General features: G+C 37.1%; 1 long non-coding RNA gene across 1 annotated transcript in view; it reads right to left on the bottom strand.

Annotated features, from left to right (window-relative positions):
* Positions 1-1,024: 1,024 nt before the first annotated feature.
* Positions 1,025-19,555, bottom strand: part of LOC129146972 (uncharacterized) — a 185,229-nt gene continuing 166,698 nt past the window's right edge. Inside the window, exon 3 of the long non-coding RNA XR_008554394.1 lies at positions 1,025-1,161. This is a non-coding gene — a long non-coding RNA (uncharacterized LOC129146972). The remainder of the gene's footprint in view (positions 1,162-19,555) is intronic.

The raw sequence follows: 19,555 nt of genomic DNA, 5'->3' as shown, positions 1-19,555 counted from the left end.
CACCACCCAATTTCTCTTTAACTCATTCATGCTACTACATTGTGATTGCTATTTTCAAGATTACCAGTGAATTCCCACCTGTTAAATGCTCTCAAGGCAAGCGTCCACTTCAGGGCCTTTGCAAAGGTACCTTCCTTTCCTTGGAATGATTTAACCTTTATTACTTTCAAGTCCTTCTCAATCCCTCCTTCACAGTAAAAGTTATTCTGATGACCCAATTAAAAATTGTAATCTGTTTTTCATATTCCTACCCTCTGTGCATTTCTCTTTTTCTTTTCTCTGCTTCACTTTTAAAATTTTCTCCATATAATTTAATACTTTTTAACATACTATCTAATTTACTTAATACATTCATGGTCCATTTGGTCTTTCCTGGGACATATGAGGGATTCAATAATTATTTGTTCAATAAACATGGCAAGAATATCTACATTGATCAACATTCTTAGAGACAATAGAATGTACTCTGCTAATTTAAAGAAAATTGCTAATTCTCCTTATCTTTGACACAACTGAAGTAAAAGAACAGGATGATTTTTCAATATTTTTCAGAACTACATGATAAAATTTCCCCACTCAAAGAACAGCTGCTGCTTTTACCCTGTCCCATGATCAAAGAACAACCAAATAAAGACACTGTTTCCACTCTTTGGGTCCAAAAAGAAGCACATTCTCTTGTCACCATTCTTGCCAAAATAATTCATCTCTTCACATGTGACTGCCACCAGTGAAATGTCCCTTGGCTAAAACCTAGATCATAACACAACCATAGCAGAAGGGCTATCTGATAAATGTAACTTTTATCTTTCCAGTCCTTTATATTTGGTCTTTTTAAGGAGAGATGCTCCAAGAGAGTGTGAATAGGTTGTGTAGTAAGCCCACTGCATTTTGTATCACAACCTACCTTTATGGCCACTCAATATCAACAGCATCACTACCACCACACTTAAACATCCAAATAATAGCAATGTTTTGTTTAACCATAAGGCAACTTTCATATAAATGAAAATGTACTGACCTTCTCCTCAAATTAGGAGGTCTAAACTTTCATCAAACACTGCAACCTTTTCTGGATGATCAGTTCTCCGAAATTCAGTTGCATTCCTCTCTCACTCTCCTATAATTCCATATCCTGTAATTATTAAGATCATCACCAGGACTCTGTAAAATAACAGGGAAAGGGAGTAAATTTAACATTAATAAATACATATGTGACAGACTAGGAAGGAAAGAAATACCTTAATCTTCAGTACTATACCTCACTGGTTATATGCTACATAATTACAGTTTCCTTCCACTGAGGCACATTTCATGTTCCCTTTGCTCCCAGGCAGAACCAGGAAGGACTCCCAAAGGACACATATATGGATATATTATAAAGTAATACATGTGTAATATCTGCTCTTTTATCATATTGATTGTAAATATCTTTTCAATTTTTTCTTTTCCCTTTCTTTGACTTTTTTACTTCTAAGTTTTAAATTATTTGTGTCATCATATCTGATATTTCCCTTTGACTTCTTTTATATATCTTTTATAAATGATTTTATATAAATGTTTACATTCAGCACCTTTTTATTAATATAGTTTTTTATAATGATGCCACTTTAAAATATTTTATCTCTCTGGAACACATTTTGGGATCTGGTCATTCTAATCGTATTTTCTATGTATATCAATATTTCTTCTATTGTGCCAATATCACTGATTTTTCAGATTCAGAATTTAATTAATTTATTCATTAAAAACTATTATTCAAGTTGATTGCAGGGATTAGGCAATAAGAATAATCAGAAGAATATTTATCATTATAGGCTAGTGCTGGAAATAGTTAATACATATGAAAGTAAAATAACTTTAGAAGTAAATAACAAATTCAATTCACAGAACATTTTTTTTTTAGTAGAAAGTTCAGGGGAGATCTCCTTGAGCATGCAGTTATTTAAACTGAGAACCGATGGATGAGAAGGCAACCACAATGAAGGAGCCAGGCAAAGGACCGCACGTTCTGTATGTCTTAGGATGAAAAGACTGCGGTATAAATTCAACATGATAAGGAAACCACAAGGCAGGCAGAGGGGGCTAGTGGTTAGCCTGGAAGGATAGACAGGGTCAGAATATCCAGAGCCTTCTAGGCCACAGAAACTGGATCTAATTTAAGTGCTATAAAAAGGTACTGAAAGCGATCTTTCTGACTACTCTTCAAAGAATTGATTATAAGACTTACAGAATGCACCACTGTAAAAGGGGGAAGAGCATCACCACAAGAACAGATGCCATTTTCCCTAGTCCCACTTTCAAGCAGCCAGTACCTCAGAGGTCTTGTGTAATTCCCAACATGCCATGAACCAAATTTCTAGAATGGGGAGCAGCTGGGAAGGAGGAAGGAGCAACTCAGTAAATTGGAGGTGGAAGAGAGAGAAAGGAGAAACACATAGGGAAGCTGCTCCTGACCTTTTGTTCTGGAGGCTCAAGCATTTTGGCAGAGACAACAGCAGCTGTCATCTTCACCTTGTGATGGATTATATGGGTGCATTTTGAATTTTAGGTCTCTCCTTCCATCCCAGCTCTCTGGGATCTGCCTATGGTTCTCCACCAAGAGGTGACTTAGACTCCTGGCCAGCTTTCAGACCTCAGCTGAAGGATTCTGTTATTTCTTTCTCTCTCTCTCTCTCTCTCTCTCTCTTTCTCCTCCCTAAATTGACTTTCACACCAGTTAAAGATCATTGAGCATACTAACAGTCTATTTTCTTTGTCTTTGTGCCTATGAATGGCCAGACCCTTTTAGAATGGGGCAAAATGGATTTTTCCACTTAACAGCTTAGGGTCCCTGGGTACCACTCAGTTAAGCATGGTTTCAAGAGGACAAAGTTGGAAGCAGGATCTGGTTGGAAATTATGGTAGTGTCTAATATTCTACCATATGTCTGAAATCATTATGCTTCCTGTCCTTCTCATCATTTGGAGATATCGTATAACTAGTTTTTGTCACTGAATCATGGAAAAAAAAATGACCACTGTAAATTCCAGGCTGAACCATTTATTTGCCAGTGTGAGATCATTCCCTCTACACAATAACAGGCAATGTTAGAGATGATATCTGGTCCATTCACCTGGGACCTACAGTCTGGAGATTTGCAGCAGAACCTCAGTCTACTCATGATGAACAAGAAGCATGTCTCCAAAAAATCTTTGTAGTTGCAGACCCCTGACTTCTCAGTGCCATTATTATAGCATAACCTAGCCCATTCCAGTGGAGACTATTCAGGAGACTATACAGGAGACTATTCAAGAGACTAGTCCAGTAATCTAGTTAAGAGAGGCCTGTGGCTTGAGCAATATGCTAGCAGTGAAGTGGAGAGAAGATGACAGATTCAGCATATGTTGCTGGCTGACTGATGGTGTTTAGGATTTAAATGTATGAGGTGAGAAATAGAGGTGTCAAAGAAAAATCCCAAGTTTCTGACATTTACTGAGATAGGAAAGAGTAAATTTAGACCAGGTATAATGGGGGTAAAGAAAGTATAAACTTCTGCTTTGGACTAGTTAAGTTTGAAATTCCTTCATGGAGTTGTCAGAGAAGCAGCTGAATTAATGAATTTGAACCTGCTATCAGAAGTAAGAGTGGCATTTCAAAACTTTGGAGATATCTGAATACACATGATAGTCAAAGCTATCTACATAAATGAATGGGATCATCTAGAAGAAGGTGTGGAAGACACCCCAGGCTCAAGGTCTCAGGAATTTCTGCATTTAGCAGCTGATGAAAGAGTAGATGCTGACAAAAGAGATTGTGAAGGAGCAATTTTTCTGATTAGAAAATATCAGGAAATTTTCTTTGAAGGTAAGAGAGGAGATTTTTTTTTTTAAGAAAGGCATAACAAATTGTGTTAAACAATATTGAAAAGTCAAGTAAGATAAAGACTGAGTGCCCCTTGGATAAGTAGTTGCTAACCTTAGCAAAAGAATTTTTGTTGGAGTAATGGACATGGGGCCAGACTGATGAAGAGTGAATGGATGACTAGGAATAGAGAAACTGAAAGGATTAGTTAGAGGGCAAGTTCCTGGGGGAGTCTGAGGAAGGAAGAGTTTTATTGTGACTGTTATTCTAGCTTTAATGAGAAATACAAAGTACATTTGTTTTATTTAAAACATATTATCATGATGATAGAAAGGATTCAATTGAGAGAGACTGATATTTTAAGATCTAGTAATATAAATATCCCCTCAACTCTTTTTCAAGGATGACTTAAGTCAGAATTTTTTCCATCTTGATTTACATTCATTTGTGGGTTTTGTTTTAGCATTTGTTATGGACATTTTTGGTAAACCATGGCTAAGTGCAGACCTTCCCTCAGGCTTTAAATATAAGAACCCCATCTGAACTGTTTACAGTTTTTGGCCATGAATTTAAAATGCATGTTTTTGGGGTTTTTTATTTTTATTTTCTTCACATGAGTAGGCTTATCTGAGATACAAAATTATGTGACATTTTATTTTCTTCTTAATACTTCACTAAATTATGGGACAAGTTGACTATCTTTATTCTTTTTATAATTTGAAAACAAAATTTAAAAACCTCCCCTGGGCCTCCCTGGTGGTGCAGGCAGTTGAGTGTCACACTGTGAAGTTATCCGCAGCCTCTGCAGCATGGGCTCAATCCCAGCTGGCTGAGGAGAGACCCACATGGTGCAGCAGAACTCTCAGGTCTCACCCACTGCTCCCCTTAGCAGTGTATTTCGTAAGTCTGCCTATTCTGTTCCCCACTCTGTTTCTGGTGAATCCTCTCACCCTCCCGTGCATCTAGCCTGTACCCCGGTTCTTGTATAAATAAATCCTTAAAAAAAAAAATAAAAAATAAAAACCTCCCCTAAGTTTTTGTCCATGTTTCACTGAAATAAATATATATATATATATAAATATCCATATACACATATATGTCTGTGTATGTGCATTTTTATTTCTATTAGTAAAATAAAGGAAAGACTGTAATGCAGCTTAAAAATATTTGAATGGGGAATCAGTCTAATTCTACTGGTAATGGCAAACAAATGAAAATAAATATTTTTTTAAACTATCAAAAGTGTCCTAATGAGTGACTATAATTTTCACTTTGAAAGATATGTTTCTAATTAGTTTTAAGAAATAGCTTTGAAAATTCTTTTCTACATGTCTATTTGTCAGTTCTAACAATAATTTTATTGCCCTTTTACTTGCAAAACTTCTCTTAAGTTTCCAAAATAGGAATTCAAATGGTAAGCATATTTTGTGAATTAGAGTCAGCATAGTTTATTTTCACAAATAATTGATAGCAAAAAAGGAAAATCAAATTTTGCCTTGTTTTCATTTTACTTATTTATCTATAATAATATGGAAAATCTTAGGAATGTACATTAAAGTAACTGCAAATATTTCATATGTGAAAATAAATTACTGTAATTTTATTAAATCTGTTATGTGCCATCAGAATTGACATTTATATCAATGGAATTTTCCTGTTATGGCAGAGTTGCTGAGTTTTATGATATTCATTTGTCCAGTTCACTAATTCACTGGGAATGTACATAATATCAACACTTCAGAGAGAGATGCCATTTTAGCTTTTGACAAAAATTTAATCTCCACAAGAGAATTAGGCTGAAGAATCAATAACCCAATTACACTGAATTTAGCAAATGCTAATATGTTAGAAGATAAGAAATTTATAGAATCCTTACAAAAGTGTTCAGATGGATGCTCACAGAGATTAGCTTTCCCTTCCCCTATCTTGTCATTGTTCCATTAACACAGAATTCAAAGAACACTGACCTCAGTGCAGGGGTCTATGGCCAGCTCTTCTGATAACTTGCTTTTGTACCTTCCAAATACTTGATTTTTCTTACTTTATATTTACCACATATGTTAGTCAGGAGATAGTTGAGTGCAAATAAGTTAAATCTACATGAAAAAAAATGCATTTATTGGAAAGCTAAATGACTACCTAATAGAATTCAAAGAAGTAAAATGTATCAAGAACTGAGGAATTAGAAGCAGGAAATAAAATTCTTTGAAACTAAGGGGTGGGTAATTTGGGGAGTTTTAGTGGAAAATTATCATCAGGAATACTCTTTCTTCTCTCTCTATGCAGGCTAATTAATTTTATTAAATAACTTTCAAACAAAGAGTCTCTGTTATGCCTTCTTATGCATGGATGACTGAATTCCTTTAGCGCATGCAGCTCTAAACAGTTTGGGGTCCCTAGGTGCCCACTGGTCATGTTCTAACACCTAGTTGGAAAATTATACTATGTTTGATCAATGGCTTTGTGTTTTTCACTTTTTACCCAAAAGAACTTTGAATAAACATACCATAAGAAAGAATATTTCAATATTACAACCTTTACTAAAGACTAATTTGCTCAACAAGAACATTTCATTCTGATGGGAAGAAAAATGAATTACATATTATGTTTGGTTAAACCCTATGTATTTGCCTTACGCATATATGCCAACTGAGAGGGGAGAGGAGGTCATATCTTCTTTGACGCTTCATCTTATTACATGTGTTGGAGAATATTCTTGTTTAGTCTTTATTTTTACCCTAAAGGTGTTTTCCATCCTACAATTTTATTTGTTGAGAGATATTTGGGTTCAAGGTAACCAGAAGGTGTGGTCAACTGAATAACAGCTCCCCAAAGATGTCCTAATCCCAGGGATTTGTGAATATGTTGCTTTACACTCTAACTGGGGCTTTGAAGATGGGATTATTTAAGGATCTTGGGATGGGGAGATTATTCTGAATTTTCTGGATGGGTCCAATTACAAGTGTGATTATAAATTTCTTTGCAAAGGAGAGGTAGAGAGAAATATTAATACAAAGAGGAGAGTCAAAGTGAAGCAGAGATGAACAAGGCTCTGCTGGTTTTGAAAATGGATCAGAGGGTATAAACTAAGGACTGAAGAGAACTTCTAGAAGCTGGAAAAGGCAAGAAAATAGATTCTCTCACTGAAGTCTCCAAAGATAAGGTAGCACTGGCCACACCTTGATTTTGGAATTCTGGCTTTCACAACTATTAAAGAAAAGACACACTTTATTTTGGGTAAGCCACTAAGTTTGTGATCATTTGCTATAGCAGCAATGCAAAAGTAGTACAATGAGTCCTCACAAGAAGAAAAATTAATGGAGATGAGAGTTTAACATTGTACCTTCCAAAAAGGAATGTCCTCTCACTCCACCCCAACCCAACCATCACTGAATCTCATGCTTTCTTCTCTTTTTTTTTTTAAAGATTTATGTTATTTATGCATATAAGAGCTGGGGTGCAGGTCAAAGGTGGGGGTGTGAGAGGCAGAGTGGAAAGCAGAATAGGCAGATTGACTGAAATACACTGCTGAATGGAGCAGCAGGTGAAACAGGAAAGGTCTGCCGCGCCATGTGGGTTTGCTCCCTGACTGGGGATCTATCTTGTGCTGCAGTGGCTGGAGATAGCTTCATAGTGCTGAGACTTAACTCCTTGTGCCACCAAGGAGGCCTCTTTTCTTCTTTTGAAGAGTGCAGTCTTTATTTACTTTCAAAATGTTTGTTTAATATGTATGCTTATTTTTATTATTCCCTTATTTTGTTTAGTGTTCGGTTAAGATGGACCACATCATCACTTTTCACATTAAAATAAATGGAATTTCTTTTCATTTTACAATTTTTTACTTACTTGCCTGTTTTTTAAAAACAAGTCAAACTCATTAAGTGAGAGCTGTATGTATTCATAAATCTAGCTATCTGCACATCCCAAGTTTTCAAATTCTTCTTCACTCAATAAACAATACTTAATGTAGAGGCAGATACTCTTAACAGACTCCTTTACAGTAGTAGCTTAAAGGAGGTTGTAGATAATTGCCAGTCATATATGTGAAAATTGCGGAAAAAGATAGTAAATCATCCCACACATGGATGTGAAAAGGGATGCCCCCATTCTGCATTTAGCTGCCATAGTACTACATTCAAAAAAAAAAATTTAATTACAGAGGAATCTTTTTTCTCCTTCAGCGACACTCACAAAATAATTTTTCAAACTTCTGTAAGCAGCTCTTTTTTCTCCCCATTCTTGTTTCATGTGTATCACAAGGTGAACTCTCCATTTTTCTAACTCTCTAAAAGTCATGTTCATATTACAATTGTTTCCTTCCCAAAAAGACTAGATCAAGTCTTATTGTTTGGAGGTGGGAACAATTTTTTCACCACTATCCCCATTTCTCCTATGGGAAACTCAAAAAGGGATTTGTTTTATATAATGTTCAAAATGAAAGCTTAAAAGATGTTTAATAATTGTAATGCCTTTCATCATTTTGCCACCTTAGCCTCTAAGTTAGCTCTCATTCTGAAATAACATCACCCAACTATTTCCTGTAAGTGAAATATCTATAATAATGTTCAGAATTTACATTGATCTAGGTACTTGGCTATAGGTTTTATATCATTCTTCATTTTAATAATTTAATTACCATACAGTCTTATAACTAGAACTTGCCAATCACTAGCCTAACCACCTTAAAGATATTAACATATTTAATTGGGAAAACAGACTCCCCAAAATGAGGTATACGGTATAGTTAAATCTATTTTACAAATGCAGAAAGTGAGGCACAGGCATATAAAGTATAGACTAACTCAAGGGCAAATGGTGAAGCTGAGATTTGAACCCAGGCAGTCTGTCCCCAAGTCACTACTTTTAACCACTACACTCTCTTCTCATGTTCCCAGCACGTGACATCTACCATCCTATGGATGCTTTACAACATGTTATCTTCAGAAGTAGTGTATGGAGTATCTATCAGTCTGAACACTTTCACGGTAAGTACCTAAAGCTTAAGGAGCACTAGTTTAATCAACACGGGACTAAAGGAAGGATGTTATCATATCTCAGACCTGAAGCACAAGCCACAGGAACAAATAGGACGAGAGACCTCAGGGATCAGAAGAGGGACTTCAGCACTACAGATTTAACATTTTGCTTTCTCTCCATTTCTAATGTTTATTTTCTTTTTCTTTTACTTGGATGGGGGTGTCTCCTTATTACAAAGAACATAAACACTAAACTTTCTCTGGAGTCTTCAGATGGAATATTTTCTACCAGCTCTACATAGAAAAAGTCCCCAAACTATGTATTATTGGTCCTCTGCGTAAGACTCCAGGGTATCCCTGCATCCAGAAAGATGGAAATTTATAATTGAACATCTGGTGTCAAAGATCCACTCTAGCCTTGGGGTTGAGGTTGAGCTCTACTCACCAAAACCACTCTAGTGTAATAGAGAGGACTGGTTTCCTGAAAAGAAGGTTCAGTTGGTAAGAAGACAGAGCTGTTTCTAATTTTGATAGACTCAACTGTTTGTTTTTCTGTAAACAAGTGCTATTTTCTCATTATATCAGTGAGCTAGCCCAAGCTCTGAGAAGTTAAGTGCTTTCTTCAAGCTGAAGCAGTGAAGAAGTTTCTGAGTCACAAATTAAGCAGAAACAGGTGATGTGAAAACAAAGTCCAAGCTCTAAGCCAGTAGGTGGTTTATATTATGAATTTCTCTGTGTCCTGAAAAACATACCCATCCTGATTCATACTGGCCTAGCAGGAAACTTAACTATTTCCAATGCCATTTGAGAAAGAAGGAAAAAGAACATCCCTGAATATCTACTCTGAGCCAAGAGCCTTGTTTGCTAAGTACTTTAGCATCTGATTTTATCTGTTCCTCATATCAACCCTGAGAAGTAGGTATATATTTATTTTTTCACAGGCATCTTATTATTGGATAAGCAATGAGCCCCAAATCACACATTAGAGACAGAACAATAATTCCAACTGAGACTTATCAGAAATCTCTGGTATCTCAAAAGAGTTGAGATTTCCATGCTTTTAAACACATGAATCAGTAAAATACTAGCAGACATAAAAACAGTGAATAGGCATGAGGTACACATTCCTTTTTGCCCAGGTTGGGACAGACAAAGACAAATTATTAAAACAAGAAGAAGAAAGAAAGAGAAATGGAGAAGAAAGAAATCACGCCCAAACACCTGTGTAGTCAGCTATAATCCTCATTTCATGAAAGAAACCACACATTATACCAAATATTAAAAATATCATAATCTCAGCATAAACGATAGTTCTTTATTATTATTATTATTATTATTATTTTATTATATATAATTCTTACATCATTTTTCATTTTTTTTAAAGATTTATTTTATTTATACAAGAGCCAGGGTATAGGCCAGATGTGCAGGAGGGTGAAAGGATTCACCAGAGACAAAGTGGGGAACAGAACAGGCAGACTGATGAAATACACTGCTGAGGGGGGCAGCGGGCGAGACAGGAGAGGTCTGCTCGCCATGTGGGTTGCTCCTAGGATGGCGGGGATCAAACCAGCACTGCAGAGGCTGAGGACAGCTCCTCACTTGCCTGCGCCACTAGGGAGGGCTCATCATTTTTCGTTTTTGCACATTTTCATTTTGGTTATATTCCCCATACAATTCCCCCCACCCCGATTTTGACCCTAATCCTTCCTCTCCTACCACCCCTCCCCACAGTAGTGTCTCTGGTCTACAGTTGCTTGTTGATTTTGATTTTTTCTTTATTATAGTTTTTTTTTCCTGGTCCCTTATTTAGGTTTTCTAAATCCCTGCTATGTGACACCATCTGGTATTTCTCTTTTTCTTTCTGGCTTATTTCACTAAGCATGATCCCTTCCAGCGCCATCCATGTTGCTGCAAATTGCATGAGTTTATCTCTTTGATTGCTGAGTAATATTCCATTGTGTATATGAACCATATCTTCTTGATCCAGTCATCTATTTTTGGGCATTTGGGTTGTTTCCAAAGCTTAGCTATTGTAAATAGTGCTGCTATAAACATAGGGGTGCAGGTGCTCTTTGGAATTAATGTTTCTGTGTCCTTTGGGTAAATACCTAGGAGTGGAATTGCTGGATCATGTGGAAATTCTATCTTTAGTAGGTTGAGGAATCTCCACACAGCTTTCCATAGTGGTTAGACCAATTTGCACTCCCACCAGCAGTACAGGAGAGTTCCTTTTTCTCCACATCCTCGCCAACATTCGTTGTTGTTAGTTTTTTAATATGTACCATTCTCACTGATGTAAGATAAAGATGGTATCTCATTCTAGTTTTGATTTGCATTTCCCTGATTACAAGTGATGTTGAACGTTTTTCATATGCCTGTTGACCATTTGCATTTCCTCTTTGGAGAAGTTTCTTTTTAGATCTTCTGTCCATTTCTTTTTTTTTTTTTTTTTAAGATTTATTTATTTATTTATACAAGCACTGGGTATAGTCAGAAGCGTGGAAGGGTGAGAGAATTCACCAGAGCCAGAGCAAGGAACAGAACAGGCAGACTGATGAAATACACTGCTGAGGGGAGCAGCGGGAGTGGCAGGAGAGGTCTGTCATGCCATGTGGGACCCTTGCCGGGGGCCGAGGATCGAACTGGTGCTGCAGAGGCTGCGGGCAGCTTCGTAGCCCAGAGCTCAACTGCTGCGCCACCAACGGAAGCCCTTCTGTCCATTTTTTGACTGGATTATTTACCTTGTTTTTGTTGAGTCTTGTCAGCTCTTTGTAGATTTTTGTGATAGTCTTTTATCATTATTGTTGTGTGCAAAAACTTTCTCCCAATCTGTGGGGTGTCTCTTTGTTTTGGTTACTGTCTCTTTTGCTGTACAGAAGCTCTTTAATTTGATGTAGTCCCAGCTGTTTATCTTTGCCTTCACTATCACTGCTTTGGGTGATGTGTCTTTAAAGATGTTACTGAGGTGTATGTCATGTAGTGTTTCGTCTATATTTCCTTCTATATATTTTATGATTTCAGGTCTTATGTCTAGTTCTTTAATCCATTTTGAGTTGGTTTTTGTGCATGGTGTGAGGTAGTAGTCAAGCTTCATTCTTTTGCATGTAGCAACCCAGTTTTCTCAGCACCATTTAGTGAACAAACTTTCTTTGCTCCATTGTATATTCTTTGCTCCTTTGTCAAAGATTAGTTGACCATAAATCTGTGGGTTTATTTCTGGATTTTCTATTTGGTTCCATTGGTCCATGTGTCTGTTCTTGTTCCAATACCATGCAGTTTTGATTATTATGGCTTTGTAGTATAGTTTGAAATCTGGGAGTGCAATGCCTCCATTCCCTTCTTTTTCTTTTTCAGGAGAGTTTTGGCTATTCAAGGTTTTTGGTTTCTCCATATGAATTTCGTCAATATTTGTTCTATTTCTTTGAAGAGTGTGATTGAAATTTTTATTGGAATAGCATTGAATCTGTAAATTGCTTTTGGTAGGATGGCCATTTTGATAATGTTAATTCTACCAATCCATGAGCACGGGATGTCTTTCCATTTTTTTTTGTCTTCTTCTATTTCTTTTTACAGTGTTTTATAGTTTTCTTTGTATAGGTCCTTTACCTCTTTTGTTAGGTTTATTGCCAAGTATTTGATTTTTTTTTGTTTCAATAATAAAAGGGATTTTTTCTTTATTTCTTCTTCTTCAGATTTATGGTGTATAGGAAGGCTACTGATTTTTGTGTGTTGATTTTGTAAAGGATAGTTCTTAACATTAATTAGTTACTTCATGTAAGATACTCATTTTTCATCCAGGACCTTACATGCTTTGTAAGGAATGAGTTGGGCCCCAAATGTGGACTCCTATCCACACCCTACAAAAATAAGTACATTTTGGGGCCTCCTTGGTGGTGCAGGCAGTTGAGCACCGCACTGTGAAGCTGTCCACAGCCTCTGCAGCGTGGGTTCAATCCCGGCAGGCCTGTGAGAATCCCACATGACACGGTATATCTCTCCTGTCTCTTCCGCTGCTCCCCACAGCAGCATATTTCATCAGTCTGCCTGTTCTGTTCCCTGCTCTATCTCTGGTGAATCCCTCACCCTCCCACACAACTGGCCTGTACCCTGGTTCTTGTATAAATAAATTAATCTTAAAAAAAAAAGTACATTTTGCCTGGAAACCAGGTTCCCACAAAGCCACACCTGAGAAGGAAAACTTCTCCCGCATCTTAACTGATACTCCTCTTCCTTACTTAGGCAAAAAAGAATCACTTACTATACCCCTCACTACATATTTTAAAGTTCAGATCAATCTTTAGTCCAAAAGAAAATATAGCTTAGGTATTGACTTGAGAAGATAAAACATTTATTTTAAGACCCAAATACCATGCTTGTTGAACTAGTGAATGTATTCCATGTGCTTTATTCACGCAATTTGTAGACTTGTTCTGTTTGTAAGCTTCAGAATGACATAAACTTTTATATGGTCACTTTGAAATAGAAAGTATTTTACTACAATCATGGGCTTAAAAAGTAGGGAAATGTGTGTTATGAATCTCTACACATGTTGGGAATAGATGCATAAATCTAATACATGTCCTGGTTCTTTCAAAATATTAAAACAGCATTTCCATTTTCACATTTCAAAAGTCTGAAAACATTAATGTATAAAGGTGCATAAAGCTCATATTCTTTTTCTTTTAAGATTTATTTATTTATTTATACAAGCACTGGGTACAGTCAGAAGTGCAGGAGGGTGAGAGAATTCACCAGAGCCAGAGCGGGGAGCAGAGCAGGCAGAAGGACCGAAGCACACTGCTGAGGGGAGCAGGGGGCGGCAGGAGAGGTCTGCGCACCATGTGGGACCCTCCTCTGGTGGCCAGGAAGCAGCCAGGGATCGAACCGGCGCTGCAGAGGCTGTGGGCAGCTTCGCAACCCAGTGCTCAACTGCTGCGCCACCGGGGAAGCCCATAAAGCTCATATTCTGAAGACAGACTGCACTAGCCAACAAGTAGAATGCTATATTTGGCATGGTTTGCTAGAAGAATTAGTTTTAAAACACAAAACATGTTGGTCACGATTACCCTCTCCAAAAATAGATCTTGATTAGTATTTAGCAATTTGATGTAGCTTAAGGTTACTGAATTTTTAATAGGAGACAATTCCTATGGAATTTTCTCACTTCTAAAAACCTAAATACATTTTCAGAGCCTTTATTACAAAGGAAAGAAAGAAAGAAAGAAAGAAAGAAAGAAGAGAAAGAGAAGGAAGGATGGAAGGAAAGAAGGAAGGAAGGAAGGAGGAAGGAAGGAAGGAAGGAAGGAAGGAAGGAAGGAAGGAAGGAAGGAAGGAAGGAAGGAAGGAAGGAAGGAAGGAAGGAAGGAAGGAAGGAAGGCAGGCAGGCAGACAGGCAGGCAGGCAGGGGGCAAGCAGGCAAGCAAGCAGGCAGGGTGTAGTTACTGTGTTATAAAAATGATAGAGTAAACTCCCCTTTAAGGTTCTGAAATGGAAGAATCTCTGCAGTCAAGTCTTGATACCTATCAGGTAATAAATTAATACTGGAGTCTATTTCTGGACCAAGTAAACACATTAACGCAAATGCAACTCCTTTGGGAGATGGAAGACAAACTGCCACAGGCTAAACAGTCATAGAAGAGTTGTGAATGTGATTCTAATATCTTTATTCATTTAGTTCCAAAAACCACCTATCAAAAAAATTTTTAATGAACTCAACTTTGTTTTATTTCCACATACCAAGTCAAATGCAGAAACTCATTAAAAACTACTTCTAGCAATAAGTATTACCAAAAATATAATTAAAGGGAACATTAAGTATTGCTGTTCTTCAGATTTAGAATGAAGTTTATAAACTGCATCCTTCATCCATATATAACTCAGTACATCTGTTACATTGGTATTTAAAACTTTAATTTTATTCCTTGCAGTTTATAAGTGTCATTGTAAAAGAAACAAAAGCAATTGAGATTTTATTTGAAATAATTAGGTTGGATTTTCTTTTACTTATGACAGATGTTGACATATCTTGAGAAGATACTTTTGGTGAGAAGGCTTCCAATGGTAATGTTTGCACAGGCAGTTTGCACAGGCAAAATCACAAAGGCTATTATCATGGGCAATTTATTGAACTGTGTTCAGAAAGATATTCAGAAGACAATGTATCTTTTCATTTGATTCCATGACTATTTAAAAAAAGAGACTGACCAGAAAAATTTAACTACATTTATTTTATAGAATGTATGCCTACTGTTATTTGAAAATATTAAAATAGTAATTCAATTTTCACATTTGAAAGTATTCCCAACACACAATAGTCTACTTCTTCCTCTTTGCTATTCCCATTCTTTAATATGGTGATAATTTAAGCCATTGAAAAGCCTTCCTAGAAATTATCAGTGCTCCATGGATCAGTCTATTACTTCTTAAGCACAGCATTTATGTTTCCCAAAGTACTAGAATACTTAGAGAAAGATAAATCTGGAATTCCTAAACTATTAAAGTTCTAGCACAAATAGATAAAATACTTATACTTCTCGGTGCCAGAAATGAAATGATCAACAAACTCCAGAATTCTCTGTAGGCTGAGTTGAGGCTTTTGCTGTAATTGCATGACAGTTTCACTTCTTTTTCTGTGTTTCTCTACTTCTCCGCAGGTGTTGATTCTGAGGGAGTTGCCCAATAAAATATGCAACACCAATTAAATTTGAATTTCAGACAGACAACCAAAAGCTTTTCCAATAAAGCATTTGTTCCAAATAAAGCATGGGGAATAGAAAACACATTCATGTATTTCACTGGACAACCTGAATTTTTGTTTGTTAAAATTAACAGCCCTTTCCATACTAAACTACAGTTAAATAAATAGCTGAGAGTTTGCTCTGCAGGTAAGTCACCTGCAACAGAAATGTCTTTATGATAAAGCCAATCAGGACTACAAGCCAAGTATGCTGAATCATAGCAGAGCTATCTTTCATTCTGCACACTGTGGGTATAAAAAATACCACAGCACTAATACCAAATTTCAAGGTAGTGATGAATGCAAACAGTATTTCAAGATATTTTCAACAGCAATGATGTTAAATGAAATTATTTCTAACCTATTACACTGGTAATAAGTCACATATTCTACTAGTCCCAGTGGTGTGGTTGCTTATATTGGTATTTTTAATTGAAGATAATGTTAAATTTTGTTAGAGATTAGTAAAAGTAAAGATGTCAGCTTTGCCCATTCAAATTTTTGCCTCTCAAGTTCATATACAAACAGTGAATCAAAGATAAAAATCCCTGTTATTTTGTATGGTATCGTAGTAGAAAGAAGTTAGAATCAGAATGTTGTTGTCCAGATGGACCTGTTGTTTATTCTGAACATCAATTTCCTCATCTTTAAAATGGAGATAATCATGCCAGACTATGGAAATTGATCACTAGTATTATAAACTAAAATTAATCATTATTAACTTGGCAAACATTGTATACCAAATATATAGCATTTTTAGGCTTCTAAAAATGTCACTTTTATCCTCTAAGTTGCTCATGACTTAGAAATACATACAAATATGCAAATAGATGTCATCAAACCAGGCAGTGAATGTTCCACTACAGGAGCATAAGAGGGGCAACCAATCCTTCCTGGAAGAGACAGGGCAGACACTACAGAGAAAACAGAATGGCAATACCACTTTAAATAATAAAGAAAGATGTGCAAATGTAAAATGACAAATGGGCAAGAGGAGTGGAGAGGAAGGATATTACAGGCTGAGATTGGAAATATTTGACACAATAGCATTGCATACATGTTAATCCCCTTTTATTTACTTAGGTGCTTTGATTTTTCTACCATATATAATTCTATCTCTCCTCCTTTAAGAAAATTTAGAATTCAAAAGTGGTTTATCTCTCAAATGCAGACATAATCTAGAACAATTTTTCAAATACAAAGGAAGGGGCCTCGCTGGTGCCACAAGGGGTTAAATCACAGCACCATGAAATTATCCAGAGCCACTGTAGTACGAGTTCTATCCCTGGCCAGGGAGCAACCTACTTGGTGCAGCACACCTCTCTTGTCTCGCCCACTGCTCCCCTCAGCAGTGTATTTCAGTTGATCTTCCCATCCTGTTCCCCACTCTGTCTCTAGTGAATCCTCCCACCAACTGCACCTCTGGCCTGTACCCCAGTTCTTTTTTTTTTCTTTTTTTTAAAAAGATTTATTTATTTATGCATTCAAGAGCTGGGGCACAGACCAGAGATGTAGGGGGTGAGAGGATTCACCAGAGACAGAGTGAAGAACAGAACAGGCAGACTGACTGAAACACATTGCTGAGGGGAGCAGGAGGCAAGGCAGGAGAGGTCTGCTGTGCCATGTGGGTTGCTCTCTGGCTGGCCGGGGATTGAACTAGTGCTGCAGAGGCTACAGATTGCTTCATAGTGCAGTGCCTAATTCCTTGTGCCACCAGGGAGACCCTGTACCCCAGTTCTTTTTTTATTAAAGATTTATTTATTAATTTACACAAGAACTGGGGTACAGGCCAGATGCATGGGAGGGTGAGAGGATTCACCAGAGACAGAGCGGGGAACAGAACAGGCAGACTGACGAAATACACTGCTGAGGGGAGCAGCAGGCGTGGCAGGAGAGGTGTGCTGCGTCATGTGGGACCCTCGCCGGCTGGTCGGTATCGAACCAGCGCTGCAGAGTCTGCGGACAGCTTCACAGCACGAAGCTCAACCACCTGTGCCACCAGGGGAGGACCACCCCAGTTCTTGTATGCATAAAAAAGTAAATCTTAAAAAAAAAAAAAACACAGGAAATATTATAATAACCAAAACTCTGGGTAAAAGATAAAACCATTAGGAGAACAACACTAAGATGTTATTTGGGAGATTACAGCTACACACTCTTCTTGGGAAGAAAACACACACTATAATATAATTTCATGTAATGTCATTATATGTAAATATTTTAATACAGTAAGAGCACTAAGATGAATAATCATTACTGTAATTTTTATTGTTTAATCATAAAAGTTTAAAATCACCTTCATAAAACAAATAAAATATCTGCAGCAACAATTATATGTGTACTGATATAAAACATTACAAAACTTTGTGGAAAATTCTTTTTCTTTCAAACACATTTTATGACAATAATTGTAATTAGGCACATATGTTAATGTGAAAGAAAGAACCACATACTTTCCATATTGCCTAGTATCACCAGGGGGTTTTAAACTTAACTAGGTCAAATGTAAAGTTCAGATGAATCAGTTGAGTTCTGTTTTCTCAGATGCAGTAGATTATATATTTTTTATTAACTTATCACCTTGTGATATTTACTTCATTTCAATTATTCAATATGTTAGCAATTATTCACATTTTCTCATCATTATTCATGAATGTTAACCATGTTATATCTATTTCTCAGTGAAATAATTGAAACAAATTTATCCCTCTCAAACAAGTCCAGATATCCTCAGGGATGCCAAAATTCCATGGCCAATTTCCAGTCTTTTTATATTTTGAACTCCATGGCATTTGACCTGCTGCTGATCATTGATCCTTTTGAAATATTCCACCTCTGGCTTCTGCAACAGCTCTCCATTCTGTTTCCCCCTAATTTTCACATCCTTTCTCAACAAACTCTTGTGGGCTTTTGATCACCTTCTGCAGTTTCCTTAAATCCTAGAATCTCTTAAGTCACTGTCTTTGGACCTCTTAACATCTCTGTATGTTCTTCTGAGGGGATGCATCAACTCCAAAAGAATCAATTGCCATCCGGGCCTCCCTGGTGGCACAGGTGGTTGAGCGCAGCGCTGTGAAGGTGTCCACAGCCTCTGCAGTGCCTGTTCAATCCTGGCCAGCCTGCGAGGGTCCCACATGGTGTGGCAGACCTCTCCTGTCACCCCCGCTACTCCCCTCAGCAATGTATTTTGTCAGTCTGTCTGTTCTGTTCCCTGCTCTGTCTCTGGTGAATTCTCTCAAGCTTCTGCACTTCTGGCCTGTACCCCGGTTCTTATATAAAAATAAATCTTTAAAAAAAAATCAATTACCTTCCTGCTTTGTAAACCACCTTACCTTAAACTGAACCTATCATCCTTCTCATTTCATCTGCTCTTTTAGTTGTTTGGGATAATCTGAATTCAGATGTGGTCTGCAAATCATTAATATCAGTTGTACTAATCTAGTCGGGGGGGGGGGGGTCTTGAGATTCCTTAAGCAAGTCCCAGTATCAGGAGCAGGGAAGGTCTTAGTTCTAAATGGTTAGCAAGACTATGAACAACACCTGTCAAATAACAGGAGTGATGTTATATGGCAGGACTCACTATCCTAGGCAGCATATCAAGACCCTGGTGAACCAACTGAGTAACCATTCCCCAAATGGACAAAAAATGGTAGGAAGAAGAATGCAGCTACAGAATGACCAGGTTCAATCTTGGAATTCTGAATTCTGGATCCAGTTTAGACTCACCTAGGAATTCATATGAGGCTGAGCTTACAAGTGAGGGACACTTGTGACTCCGTTGTGGGAGTCACTGGCATGAGAAAGACCAAAAACTAAGCTAAATTTTATTTAAACAACCCTGACATTTGCCCTGAAAATATACCGCTGGCATGAACACAGACACAAATAATTCTTGAAGCATTGCAACACAAAATTTATTGGTTAAATTTCATGATTATTGACATTTGGAGGCTATATGATTTTCTGTGTTCAGAATCTGAAGATTTATATTTGGACGAAA

Source organism: Talpa occidentalis, unplaced genomic scaffold, assembly GCF_014898055.3.
Source record: "Talpa occidentalis isolate TD23 unplaced genomic scaffold, MPIMG_talOcc4v2.1 talOcc4.5, whole genome shotgun sequence".
In the NCBI taxonomy this organism is placed as follows: domain Eukaryota; kingdom Metazoa; phylum Chordata; class Mammalia; order Eulipotyphla; family Talpidae; genus Talpa; species Talpa occidentalis.
This window is presented reverse-complemented; position numbering and strand designations above follow the sequence as displayed.